This window comes from Ranitomeya variabilis, chromosome 1 (genome assembly GCF_051348905.1).
Source record: "Ranitomeya variabilis isolate aRanVar5 chromosome 1, aRanVar5.hap1, whole genome shotgun sequence".
NCBI lineage: Eukaryota > Metazoa > Chordata > Amphibia > Anura > Dendrobatidae > Ranitomeya > Ranitomeya variabilis.
Window position 1 is genome coordinate 905,337,386 of NC_135232.1, and position 14,245 is coordinate 905,351,630.

Consider the following 14,245-nt stretch of genomic DNA (forward strand, 5'->3'; position numbering starts at 1 on the left):
CATGATTTGGGGTTATGTTATGTTGCAGACAATGGCACAGGGAACATTTCCTGGGCAGAGGGAAGAATGGATTCAATGAAATTTCAACAAATTCTTGATGCAAACATAACACCAAAAAGCTGAAGTTGAAAAAAGGATGGCTTCTACAAATGGATCCTAAACACACATCAAAATACACAATAGACTACCTCAAACAGAGCAAGCTGAAGGTTTTACAATAATGCTCACAGTCTGCTGATCTGAACATCATTGAAAATCTATGTCTTGACCTCAAAATAGCAGTGCATGCAAGACAACCCAGAAATCTCACAGAACTGGAAGAATTTTCAAAGGAAGAATGAGCGAAAATCCCTCAAACAAGAATTAAAAGACTCTTGTCTGGCTACAAGATGTGATACTTTCAAAATATGATGCTACTAGGCACTAACCATGCAAGGTGCCCAAACTTTTGCATCTGCCCATTTTCCTTTTTGTAATTTTTAAAATGTAAAAAATGAAATACATATATTGTTCCTAAAATACAAAGGAAATGGGTTATCTTTAACTATAGGCCTTTTAGAGATAATTTCATCTTCAACTTGTTTAACTGTTCACAATAACAGTAAGCTTGACCAGGGGTGCCAAAACTTTTATATGCCACAGTAACTAAATGGTTCAGCTCTTCCCATTGAAATTAATATGGTCACAATGGCACCCGGAATATAGAATATATGAATATTGTTAATTACTCGGAGTTTTGTGTCATCAAAAACCCTGAATCACTACACAAGCTATTGAGTCAACTTGTTACACACCTGTCTCGGGAATCCCGGGCTTTGCTCCCTTCTCCTGGGTCCGCTGCCCCCTGTTGTACTCCACATTGGGTTTAGCAGGTTGCCCAGCATGGATCAATGTTATCTCCCTAATCCTATTTAAGGCCGATTGACACACACACCTGTGTCTTGTGATTATGTCTCTAGACCTCTATATTTAGTGTGCTGCATATTTTGTGCATGCATTGCTTTACTTGCCTCTATCCCTGTTGGGTTCCACCTTATCCTTCTTGCCGCTCCTGGGATTCTTGTGTGTGCCAAGTCTTCTCTGTCCACATGCCTTCCAGCTTTCTGCATCAACACCTGTGGTTTGTGTGCCCACCCATGCTTGGGGCTTAGAGAATACACCTCACCTGGTGAGCCTAAACAAACATATTAGCAGAAAACTAAACAAGTGCTGATATAAATAGAAAGCTAAATGCAGACAAACTGAAGTTCAGGTATAGATTTTAAAAAAGTCCAATAAAATATTGTCTCTTTTCTGCTTAGGTCATGAAAGATCATTTCTATGCGGTCACTGAGTTTATACATATCTCTGTCATCTATTAGAATGAATTTCCAGTCAATATATCACTCATCCTATAACAGCTGAAGACAAAGTTAGTTACCTGGAATTACTTTGTCATAGGTTACAGTGTGCTAATACTTCAACATGTTCATTACTGAGCAATGACATATGATATATTGTACAGTATTGTAAAGGCAGTGGGAACTGAGTGTTCCCATTTCTTGTAATCAAGAGAAAGAATGAGAGGTAAAAGCCTCCAGTGAGAGATTATTTTTGACCTCTCGAACTTTCGAAACACTGGCTTACCAATACTAACACCATCATTTTATGTTCAGCAGATTACATTTTGGTTACATTTATGGAAGTTAACAAACAAACAACGATATATTTCTGCATTAAGTACATATGACTCATTGCCTCCTTCTCTACTGTATGGGTATAAGCATGGATGCATCTGGACTATAATAAAAGACCTCCAATATAATTGGATGCATCATCTAACCATTTCCAATATACACTGTGTGCAGAATTATTAGGCAAGTTGTATTTTGATCACATGATACTTTTTATACATGTTGTCCTACTCCAAGCTGTTCAGGCTTGAGAGCCAACTACCAATTAAGTAAATCAGGTGATGTGCATCTCTGTAATGAGGAGGGGTGTTGTCTAATGACATCAAAACCCTATATAAGGTGTGCTTAATTATTAGGCAACTTCCTTCCTTTAGGCAAAATGGGTCAGAAGAGAGATTTGACGGGCTCTTAAAAGTCCAAAATTGTGAGATGTCTTGCAGAGGGATGCAGCAGTCTTGAAATTGCTAAACTTTTGAAGTGTGATCATTGAACAATCAAGTGTTTCATAGCAAATAGCCAACAGGGTCGCCAGAAGCGCGTTGGGAAAAAAAAACTGCCCATGATTTGAGGAAAATCAAGCGTGAAGCTGCCAAGATGCCATTTGCCACCAGTTTTGCCATATTTCAGAGCTGCAACGTTACTGGGGTAACAGAAAGCACAAGGTGTGCGATACTCAGGGACATGGCCAAGGTAAGGAAGGCTGAAAAACGACCACCTTCGAACAAGAAACATAAGATAAAACGTCAAGACTGGGCCAAGAAATATCTTAAGACTGACTTTTCAAAGGTTTTATGGACTGATGAAATGAGAGTGACTCTTGATGGGCCAGAGGCTGGATCAGTAAAGGGCAGAGAGCTCCACTCCGACTCGGACGCCAGCAAGGTGGAGGTGGGGTACTGGTATGGGCTGGTATCATCAAAGACGAACTTGTGGGACCTTTTCAGGTTGAGGATGGAGTGAAGCTCAACTCCCAGACCTACTGCCAGTTTCTGGAAGACAACTTCTTCAAGCAGTGGTACAGGTAGAAGTCTGTATCGTTCAAGAAAAACATGATTTTCATGTAGGACAATGCTCCATCACATGCCTCCAACTACTCCACAGCGTGGCTGGCCAATAAAGGTCTCAAAGAAGAAAAAATAATGACATGGCCCCCTTGTTCACCTGATCTGAACCCCATAGAGAACCTGTGGTCCCTCATAAAATGTGAGATCTACAGGGAGGGAAAACAGTCCACCTCTCGGAACAGTGTCTGGGAGGCTGTGGTGGCTGCTGCACGCGATGTTGATCGTAAACAGATCAAGCAACTGACAGAATCTATGGATGGAAGGCTGTTGAGTGTCATCATAAAGAAAGGTGGCTATATTGGTCACTAATTTTTTGGTGTTTTGTTTTTGCATGTCAGAAATGTTTATTTCCAAATTTTGTGCAATTATATTGGTTTACCTGGTGAAAATAAACAAGTGAGATGGGAATATATTTGGTTTTTATTAAGTTGCCTAATAATTCTGCACAGTAATAGTTACCTGCACAAACACATATCCTCCTAAGATAGCCAAATCTAAAAAAAAAACCACTCCAACTTCCAAAAATATTAAGCTTTGATATTTATGAGTCTTTTGGGTTGATTGAGAACATAGTTGTTGATCAATAATAAAAATAATCCTCTAAAATACAACTTGCCTAATAATTCTGCACACAGTGTATAGTATCTGTGTATACCTATAGAAAATATATTACATGTATTGTATTGTTATACAATTTGTACTATTCTATTGTTAAGTAAAGTGATAAAGGGGTTAATACAGTCTAAATTATTATCATAGTACTCTGTACCAGTCTGTCACTGTAAATTTGTTTACTGTTAATGGTATCTATAACCCTGTATGTAACCCCTTTTCACATGTACAGCACCATGGAATTAATGGTGCTATATAAATAAATAATAATAATAATAATAATAATAATCATATTATTAATAGTATCAACCCCCAACCTACTGTCTCCTTCCCCATAATCCTGCAGAATGTAAAGGCCCCGTCTCACATAGCGAGATCACTGCTGAGTCACAAGTTTTGTGACGCAACAGCGACCTCCGTAGCGATCTCGCTATGTGTGACACGTACCAGCGACCAGGCCCCTGCTGCGAGATCGCTGGTCGTGTTGGAATGGCCTGGGCCGTTTTTTAGTCGTTGAGGTCCTGCTGACATCGCTGAATCGGTGTGTGTGACACCGATCCAGCGATGTCTTCACTGGTAACCAGGGTAAACATCGGGTTACTAAGCGCAGGGCCGCGCTTAGTAACCCGATGTTTACCCTGGTTACCAGCGTAAATGTAAAAAAAAACAAACAGTACATACTCACCATCTGATGTCCGTCAGGTCCCTTGCCGTCTGCTTCCCACACTGACTGAGCGCCGCAAAGTGAAAGTGAAAGTACAGCACAGCGGTGACGTCACCGCTGCGCTCTGCTCTCAGTGTACGGCGGCTCAGTCAGAGCAGGAAGCAGACGCCGGGGGACCTGAAGGACATCAGATGGTGAGTATGTACTGTTTGGTTTTTTTGGTAACCAGGGTAAACATCGGGTTACTAAGCGCGGCCCTGCGCTTAGTAACCCGATGTTTACCCTGGTTACCCGGGTGCTGCAGGGGGACTTCAGCATCGTTGAAGACAGTTTCAATGATGCCGAAGTCGTTCCCCTGATCGTTGGTCGCTGGAGAGAGCTGACTGTGTGACAGCTCCCCAGCGACCACACAGCGACTTACCAACGATCACGGCCAGGTCGTATCGCTGGTCGTGATCGTTGGGAAATCGCTATGTGTGACGGGGCCTTAAGCCCGCAAGGGCAGGGTCCTCGCCCCTCTGTATTAGTCTGTCATTGTTAGTTTGTTTACTGTAAGTGATATCTGTAAATTGTATGTAAGGCTACTTTCACACTAACGTTTTTTGCAATCCGTCGCAATGTGTCGTTTGGCCAAAAAAAACGCATCCTGCAAAAGTGCTTGCAGGATGCGTTTTTTCCCCATAGACTAACATTAAGCGACGTATTGCGACGGATTGACACACGTCGCAACCATCGTGCGACGGTTGCGCCGTGTTGTGGTGGACCGTCGGCACAAAAAAATGCTACATGTAACGTTTTTTGCCGCCGACGGTCCGCTTTTTCCGACCGCGCATGTGCGGCCGGAACTCCGCCCCCACCTCCCCTCACTTCCCCGCACCTCACAATGGGGAAGCGGATGCGCTGGAAAAATGCATCCACTGCCCCCATTGTGCGGCGTATACAACGCTAGCGTCGGTAACCTCGGCCCGACGCACTGCGACGGGCCGAGCCCGATGCTAGTGTGAAAGTAGCCTAACCCCTTCTCATGTAAAGCAACATGGAATCAATGGTGCTATATAAATAAATAATAATAATAATAATAGTACTTGCATAAATTCATAAAAAATCAGCAAGCGCCCCAGAAATATTGAATTGCTTTGTAAGGTCCATTCTAAGTTTAGTGCTCTCGATAAAACATTGATATATTTATCTGGCCTACTTATAGTAAATCATGGTGTGGATTATATCATCAATTAGGATTCTGTATATATAATAAAAGGTGTTTTTGGTTCTAGTGTATAATAGTATCGAGTTCAAACTACTAACACTGACCTACAAAGCCATCCATAAGATTTTTTCTCCATATATCTCTGAACTAATCTCCCGTTATCTTCCCTCACGTAATCTCTGGTCCTCCCAAGACCTCCTTCTCTCCTCCACACTTATCCGCTCCTCACCCAACCGCCCCCAAGACTTCTCCCGAATATCCCTCATCCTCTGGAATTCTGTGCCCCAACACGTCCGGTTATCCACCACATTTGGATCCTTTAGACGGAACCTGAAAACTCACCTCTTCAAAAAAGCTTACAGCCTGTGATGACCACACGGCCACCTCAACACCATCGGAGCTGCTGCAACCCCCAACCTTCTGTCTCTTCCCCATAATCCTGTAGAATGTAAGCCCTCAAGGGCAGGGTCCTCTCCCCTCTGTACCAGTCTGTCATTGTTAGTTTGTTCACTTAAGTGATATCTGTATTTCTCATATACAGCACCACGGACTCAATGGTGCTATATACAGTAAATAATAATAATGATATACTAGGCTAATCTTCAGATTTACAGCATAGCCTCTTGGTTTGTATGCGAATAGTAGACATTAGTTAATTTTATGTACATGATGTCCCATTATTCATAACTTTAAGAACTCTAAGGCCACTTGCACGTTATGCAGAATGTTACATCAGATACAATTGTTTATGCAGCATATTATAAACTATATAGAAATAAGGTATTATAATATGTTAGTTGGAGTCTATAGGTTGCTCCAGTCAGTTTGATAACTTGTATACAATAATTGCTATTTTTAGAAAAAGGAATTTGTTTATTCTTTATTTTAATTACGGTTTATATTACGCTCTAAGAGACATTTAGGCTATGTCTCCACTTTCAGGATGGCCGGTGGTATCGCCGCAGCGGCGAAGCCGCTCGGCGCTAAGCCCCGCCCCCTTTCTGGGACGCAATCATGCCGGATGTGTTAACTCTTCACATCCGGGATGATCGCTCGCTCCCATAGGGCCCTGTGATATGCCTTGCGGGGACGCTGCGTCCCCGCAAGGTGTACGGACATGCTGCGACCTGAAAAGACGCGCAGCATGTCCGGAGTCGCAGGGCCGCCGCGTGCGGGTTTCCACGCATAGTGGAGACGGGATTTCATAAAATCCCCTCCACTATGCTGGAACATCTGGACGCTGCTTTTTTGACGCTGCAGCTCTGCGCAGCGTCAAAAAAGCAGCGTTTCCTGACCGTGGAAACATACCCTTACATTTACAAAATATTTGCATTTCTGTACAAAAGTGAATAACTGACATTTACCTTTGGGGCCATGTCTAAAGTAAGGTCCCTACAAGTTACATTTCACAAAGCTCATCTTAGGATGAAAACTGGAAATAGATCCTTAAATGTATTATCTCATGATTGATTGGGAGCAGTGTGCTCCTGTAATCCTGGCCAGCTTCAGAGCAGTGCTTACAAGCTCTATTGGAAACAGCATGTAAGAGCTGCACTTCTTGTCTTAGAGACCAGCCGATGGTGACTCACTGTGGCCAGTAAAAATGATAATGAGCAGTGAATTAAAAATCACAATGTTTTTGAGAACAGAGAGGATTTTTAATAAGAAGTAAATTGCAATGTTGCTTGTTTTTACTTTTTTTGACAGCAGCATATTTGAATAATTATTTCCATTTTCTTAGACCCCTTGCTGCAATATTTACCTGTCATCCCCCTACATCTACCTTCCTACATGCAATTGCATTATGCAGGCCAACGATAGAAGGAAAAAGGGAGCTAAATCTCTTTCTTTTGATCATTTAGATGCTTTTGTCATTGTGGCACTTGATGGGCTAAAGGTACCTTCACACGAAACGACTTTGTAACGATATCGCTAGCGATCCATGACGTTGCAGCGTCCTCGCTAGCGATAACGTTTAGTTTGACACGCAGCAGCGATCAGGATCCTGCTGTGATGTCGCTGGTCGCTGAATAAAGTCCAGAACTTTATTTGGTCGTCCGATCGCCGTGTATCATTGTGTTTGAAAGCAAAAGCAACGATACCAGCGATGTTTTACACTGGTAACCAGGGTAAACATCGGGTTACCAAGCGCAGGGCCGCGCTTAGTAACCCGATGTTTACCCTGGTTACCAGCGTAAAAGTAAAAAAAACAAACAGTACATACTCACCTGCGCGTCCCCCAGCGTCTGCTTCCTGACACTTACTGAGCACCGGCCCTAAAGTGAAAGTGAAAGCACAGCGGTGACGTCACCGCTGTGCTGTTAGGGCCGGAGCTCAGTCAGTGTCAGGAAGCAGACGCTGGGGGACGCGCAGGTGAGTATGTACTGTTTGGTTTTTTTACTTTTACGCTGGTAACCAGGGTAAACATCGGGTTACTAAGCGCGGCCCTGCGCTTAGCAACCCGATGTTTACCCTGGTTACCCGGGGACCTCGGCATCGTTGGTCGCTGGAGAGCGGTCTGTGTGACAGCTCCCCAGCGATCAAACAGCGACGCTGCAGCGATCGGCATCGTTGTCGCTATCGCTGCAGCGTCGCTTCGTGTGAAGGTACCTTAAACGGAAGAGATAGGAGCAGGGCTGGACTGGCCATCTGGCAATTCTGGCAAATGCCAGAAGGGCCTGTCTGGTCATGGGCCGCCTTGTCTGCTATGTTGTTAACAGAATCAGTGTTCTCAAGACATCCATATTATTAAGAGCACAAAGTCGCTGACTCCGTCACTTACCCCAGCAGGCCACGGGAATCATTAGACATATTGGTCTCGTAGAAAATCTTGCTTTCCTCCATACAGGTTAATATTAGTAATATATCCCATCTGGTGCTTGGGGACGGGGACACCATGGGCCTGTGTGATTTCAAATGCCAGGGCTGAATTTCAGTCCCAGGCTGTACCTGGATAGGAGTTAGCTCAAGTGGCTAGCCTTATTGCTTTGCAGCGCTAGGGTCCTGGGTTCAAATCCCAACAAGGACAACATCTGCAAGGCGTTTATATGTTCTCCCTGTGTTTGGTGAGTTTTCTCCGGTTTACTCACATGCTCCTAAGACATACTGATGGGGAATTTAGATTGTGAGACCCAATGGGGACAGTAATGATAATGTCTGTAAAGCCCTGCAGAATATAAAAGTGAATAAAATAAAATGTATGCTGTAAGTTTATAGAATACCTCTGAAGCAATAAGTTTACGTCATGGGGGAGAGTTCCTTATTAAATTGTAGCCACAGATCACACTGATATATTAATGTAGGTTTAAAATTTACTAAAAGTATTAGATTTAAATTCCAAAAACTTTCTATTAAGGCCAGAAGTAATGGTACACATGCATGTTGGGGCACAACTTTTAGACCTTTCTTATTTTTCTCTGCAACTGTGATATGTCAAACATTACTCTTTGACATCTGGTACAACATATGCAAGATCAATATAAAGTCATTTAGATGGTCTATGCAATATTTCCTTAATGTTAAAAAGATGTCCCTGACCTCTGCTGACCTGGTGACCCTTACAAAACCTTTACCTTGATTCTGTATTGTTTTCTATCTAGCACATCTTTCCATTTCTGCTATCAATTACCCACCACATTTCTGTTTTCTTGATCATTTCACAAAAATATATTTTTAAGTTGTATTTGTATCTGTCATGATCTATTTAATCATCTCTATTATACCGTGACATGCATTGGAATAATTTAATTCCTGTGCACTGAGTATTATCTTACCTTTCCCTCATGCTGTGCAATTAATTCTTTTGTATCAAGCAGAGGGGGTTGTACATCTGTAAAACGACAGGACAGATTAATAGCACAGACTTGGCATACATGTCTCTCATCAAAATCACACTCATTTTTCATATCATAGACTTTGTTTGCTTCATAATTGATAGCGCAGCCTGGATCACAGGATTCACTTCATAAATTGTATCCCACTATCCACATACACAACGGACAATTAGTATTTGTAATAACGTAAATATTATTGTGATATTTATTGTCTTTTGCCATAAATCTGAAATTGCTTAAAATCCTGGGAACCCAAACACTGACCTTTAAACTTTCAAAAATTTCACTTTTTACATAGCTCCTTTTAATGTTAGGAGTCAGTCCACGTATACTTCCAGTTGGCAGTCTTGAAATAGCAGGTTGTTGTGTCAAGGGATGGCGTCCCACTGGCATATAGTTATAGAAAGACCAGCACTCACGTGTGTTAAAGTGGTTTTCCAAGATTAAATAATGAAAACTTCATAAACAACGTGCTTTGGCTCTACCAAAGCCTTTCTCAAACATTATTTATTTATTTTACTTACTTATATGGCACCATTAATTCCGCAGCGCTTTACAGACATTATCACTGTCCCCATTGGGGCTCACAATCTAGAATCCCTATCAGTATGTCTTTGGAATGTGGGAGGAAACCGGAGAACTCGGAGGAAACCCACGCAAACACAGGAGAAGATCCAAACTCCTTGCAGATGTTGTCCTCATTGGGATTTCAATCCAGGACCCCAGCGCTGCAAATCAACAGTGCTACCCACTGAGCCTCTGTGTTGCCCCAAAATGCAAACATTATGTAGATTTAACTCCAATCCTATGGAAAAACTATATGATTTATTGTGGGGTCATGTCCCTTGTAGCAGTTGTCGCACACATGTGCTGTGGCAATGGCATGGAAGCTAAATTAGCTTTCAAATGTAATGTTAAAAATTAAAGAGTAGCCGTCGTTTTAATTTTTGAAAATAAGCAACTTTGTAATATAATTTATCAGACAAATCTGCTTCTTTCTCTGCTCCTCCCTCCTCCTCCCCGCTCCTATCTAGATAGAATTTTTTCAGTAGCAGCCACCATCTTCTATCTCAGCAATGGGACAATCTGTCTTCACTGAATACATATTTTACCTTCGAACTGAAAAATTGGATAGATAGAAGAGTTGGGTGGAACTGAATGCCCCCATATCTCCAATCGAGGCTTGGCAGCCCATTTAAAAGGCAGCTAAGCTTTCTTAGATGTGGTCTGTGTATGGAGGGTGAAAGACCTTTTTTTTTCGTGGCTCAGACACCACCAAAGGCTGAGTAAAGAACTTACGTCTAAACCTGTGCAATATATGGACTGTTTAGTTTCTGTTTTGGTTCCGTTATACCTTTTGTGACAAAAGCAGGCTGTTTTGTATGGACTTAACCTGGAAGTTTATGGTAATAATAAACTTCAGCTGTTTTTGATCCGACCGCATTGCCTGCCCACTCCCAAAGAGCTTGACTCACCACAAATTTTATAGTAGAGATTTTATTTCCTCAAAAATGATTAATAAACAATGAAAAACCATTATAATAGTCAGACCTTTTAAAAATAGACAACACAAGCCAAAAAATAACATGGAAATATTTGACATCCTTGTAGTCGTAATGACCAGTACAATAAAGTTAACAGATGATAATTCAAGTGCTGCCTTGAAACATTGTTTTTTTTCCTCTACTAATGTCATAGTGTACATGCATGCGTTATGCGTTATCAGTCTAATTTATGCTTGTGTGTATGTATGTGTGTGTGCATGTGTGTGTAATGTGTGATTGTGCATCTGATATATTAGCATGTGCACATTTTGTTACAGGCGCCAACCACTATCGGGGTAGGCCCCTGATTAGAGGTCCTCTCTTTCCTTGTAGCTGCTAGAACCCATAGAAGTCTTAATACCTGTTAACCATTTTTATAATGGATCCAGAATTCTTACCTCTATAGGGCAGTATTCATATTGTTTATTATTAAAACTACAGTCAGAGAAAAAGACATCCTACACAGTAGGGAGACAATAACCATAAAGAGAATAAATGCAGAATATAATTGGACATGCCACTGTGTCATTTATTTTATGGCTGTGGACTTTCGGGATATCCTATTCATATAACTGTCAGTCTATGTATGATTCACATGTGCTCACTGTATGCCAATATTTAAGAAAAATACGCTCATTGTCTTTGACACAACAGATGTGTTTCCTGATTGGATGTGACAATGTTTTACATACCATAATTCTGTGATTTTTTTGAATAATGGCTCTTCTGTAATGGACCCTCGAAATAAAATGCTGTTGAGAGCTTTTCATCAAAAATTTGGATATCTTACTCAAGTTCTGTTGGATGTTGAGCATTTTAACATATTTTGCAGATGTACTGCGAAGAGCCTTTGGGTGATGAAAGAATTATGGGAGATAAAAATGTTCAATTAGGGTTTTGATAGAGTGGTAATAAAAAGCGTGCTAGTACACTCTGTGCAAGAGGGAACTTGGAGAAAGTAGCGGAGCTCACAGGGGGACGGAGGATGCAAAGTGCTTCCTGTAACTTGGAAATCATCTCTGTCATGGAAAAGTTATGTCTGCTGTTAAAATGGTTGGAACCATCTGCAATCCATGTGTTTGAGAAGCGTGCGTCTCTTCTTTTTCTTGTCCAATTATTGTATCTATAAATTGCTGTGGGCCACCTGTGCAATACACTCGTCCACAATGGCCCCATAGGAAACATTAACAGATCAAGGCTCATAAAGCGCAAATCCGTAAATGTAAAAGCTGACACTTTCATTTTCTCCTGACTTCATCCTACTGCTTTATTCTTTTGTTAAAAAAAAACATAAATATCAATACAAGCAACTAATCTACATAGTTTACTTCCAGGATGTGATGCTAAAATTGAGGCTTATTTGAATAACCTCTTGTTCAAGATTACAAATTTATAAGAAAGAAGCATGAATTTCATCAGCCACCTATTTCTCCAACTGTCTCCTGCAAAACAATGGCATATAGACTGAACTTTTTCTGACACATGGATCCGGAACTACTTTTCAAGACCTTAAGTGGGCAATTACTGTAAGTGGGAGAGCTGGAAGACTGCCAGTTTAGCAATATTCATAACTTGTCTAACTCCATTTTAAGTACAGTGAAAGTACGGGACTGCAAGTCTATTATTTTACAGGACTGAATGCAAAAAAAGGTTACAATGCTATAATATATCAAGATGTATGGGGGAGTTTTTCATGTTCATCTTTAAATGTTAAAAATTGCTCTACAGTACAGAGAGAAATAGATAACAGACATGATAACATAAGTAAACACAGCATTTCATACTTATCTTTAGTTGTTATGATCAGGTTTTGGATATATGCTTAATAGTAATAGCAGTGATGCATTAAGATCCATTAAGATTTGAACTTTTATATATTTTTTATATATTTAAAAAAAAACTTTTTATTTTTACTTTCGGCATGCTTCAATAGTCTCCATGGGAGACTAGAAACTGCCATAACTCGATTGGCTCTGCTAAATACAGGCGATGATCAGATCACCTTTATGTAGTTAAATTTCTCACTAGCTATGAGCGCCGACCACCAGGTGGCGCTGATAGCAATTTGGCAGTGACAACCATAGAGGTCTCCAGGAGACCTCTGGTTGTCATGGCGACCCATAGGCGACTCCTGGTCATGTGACACAGGCGCTGATGGGAGAAAGGAATGACACGCTTCTTTCGCGTGCATGTTAAATGCCACTGTCAGAGTTTGACCATGGCATTTAACATGTTAACAGCTGCGGGGGGATTGTGATTCTACCCGCGGCTGTTAGTGGTACATGTCAGCTGATCAAATCAGCTGTCATGTGCCGAAAAAGGTGCAGGCTCATCGCCAGAGCCTGTACCAATTGAGGCGAGGCGTCCAATGATGTACTCTGTCCGTCATTGGACGTTAAGGAGTTAAAGCAATATGAAAGGAAAAAAATAACATTTTACTTTTTTTCACAAAAATTTTACTTTAGCCCCAAAAGTTTTATTTTTACAAGGGTAACAACAAAATGGACCCTAAAACTTGTTGTGCAATTCCTCCTGAATATGACAATAACCTATATGTGGAGGCAAACTACTGTTTGGGCACATGACAGGGCTCGAAAGGGAAGGAGCACAGTTTGACTTTTTGAATGCTGGACTCGACAACGGGCACTATGTCACATTTGGAGTGCCCCTGATTTGCCTAAACAGTGCCCCACAAGTGGCCCCATGTTGGGAACTAGACATCATGAGGAATTTATCTAGTTGTGTGGAGAGTAATTTGAACTCATAGGTGCTTCACAAATTTTTACAACATTAAACTGTGAAAATTAAAAAAAAATGTTTTTTTCCCACAAAAATGTTGTTTTAGCCCCGTGTTTTTTCATTTTCACAAGGATAGGAGGAAAAATGTTACCCCAAAATTTGTTGTGCAATTTCTCCTTAGTACACTGATGCCCTATATGTGAGGGAAAACTACTGTTTGAGCACATGGCAGGGTTTGGAAGGGAAGGAGTGACATTTTGGAATGTAGACTTTGATGGACTGGTTTGCAGGTGTCAAGTCGTGTTTGGAGAGCCCCTGATGTGCCTAAACAGTGGAATCCCCCACAAGTGACCCTATACTGGAATTGATCTATTGTTTTTGTTGTATATGTATTTTAGAGTGTGATGACATATGTGCGTTGTGTACAGTGCAACAGGTTGGCATATGTGAACTGTGTAGAATGCACCAGGTTGGCATACGTGAAATGTGTACAGTGCATCAGGTTGACATATTTTAGTTGTGTAAAGTACATCAGGTTTGCATATGTGAGTTGTCTAAAGTACATCAAGTTGGCATATGTGAGTTGTATAGAATGCATCAGGATGGCATATGTGAGTTGTGTAGAGTGCATCAGGTTGACATGTATGAATTGTGTAGAGTCCATCAGGTTGGCAAAAGTGAATTGTGTAGAGTGCACCAGGTTAGCATATGTGAGTTGTTTTGACTGCATCAGATTGGCATACATAAGTTGTGTAGAGTTCATTAGGTTGGTATATGTGAGTTGTGTAAAGTACATCAGGCATATGTGAGTTGTATAGAGTGCATCAGGTTGGCATATGTGTTGTGTGCAAGTCAGAAATGAATTTAGTAGTCCATTGATGAGTTGTACAGTTTGAAGCATTCTTTTAT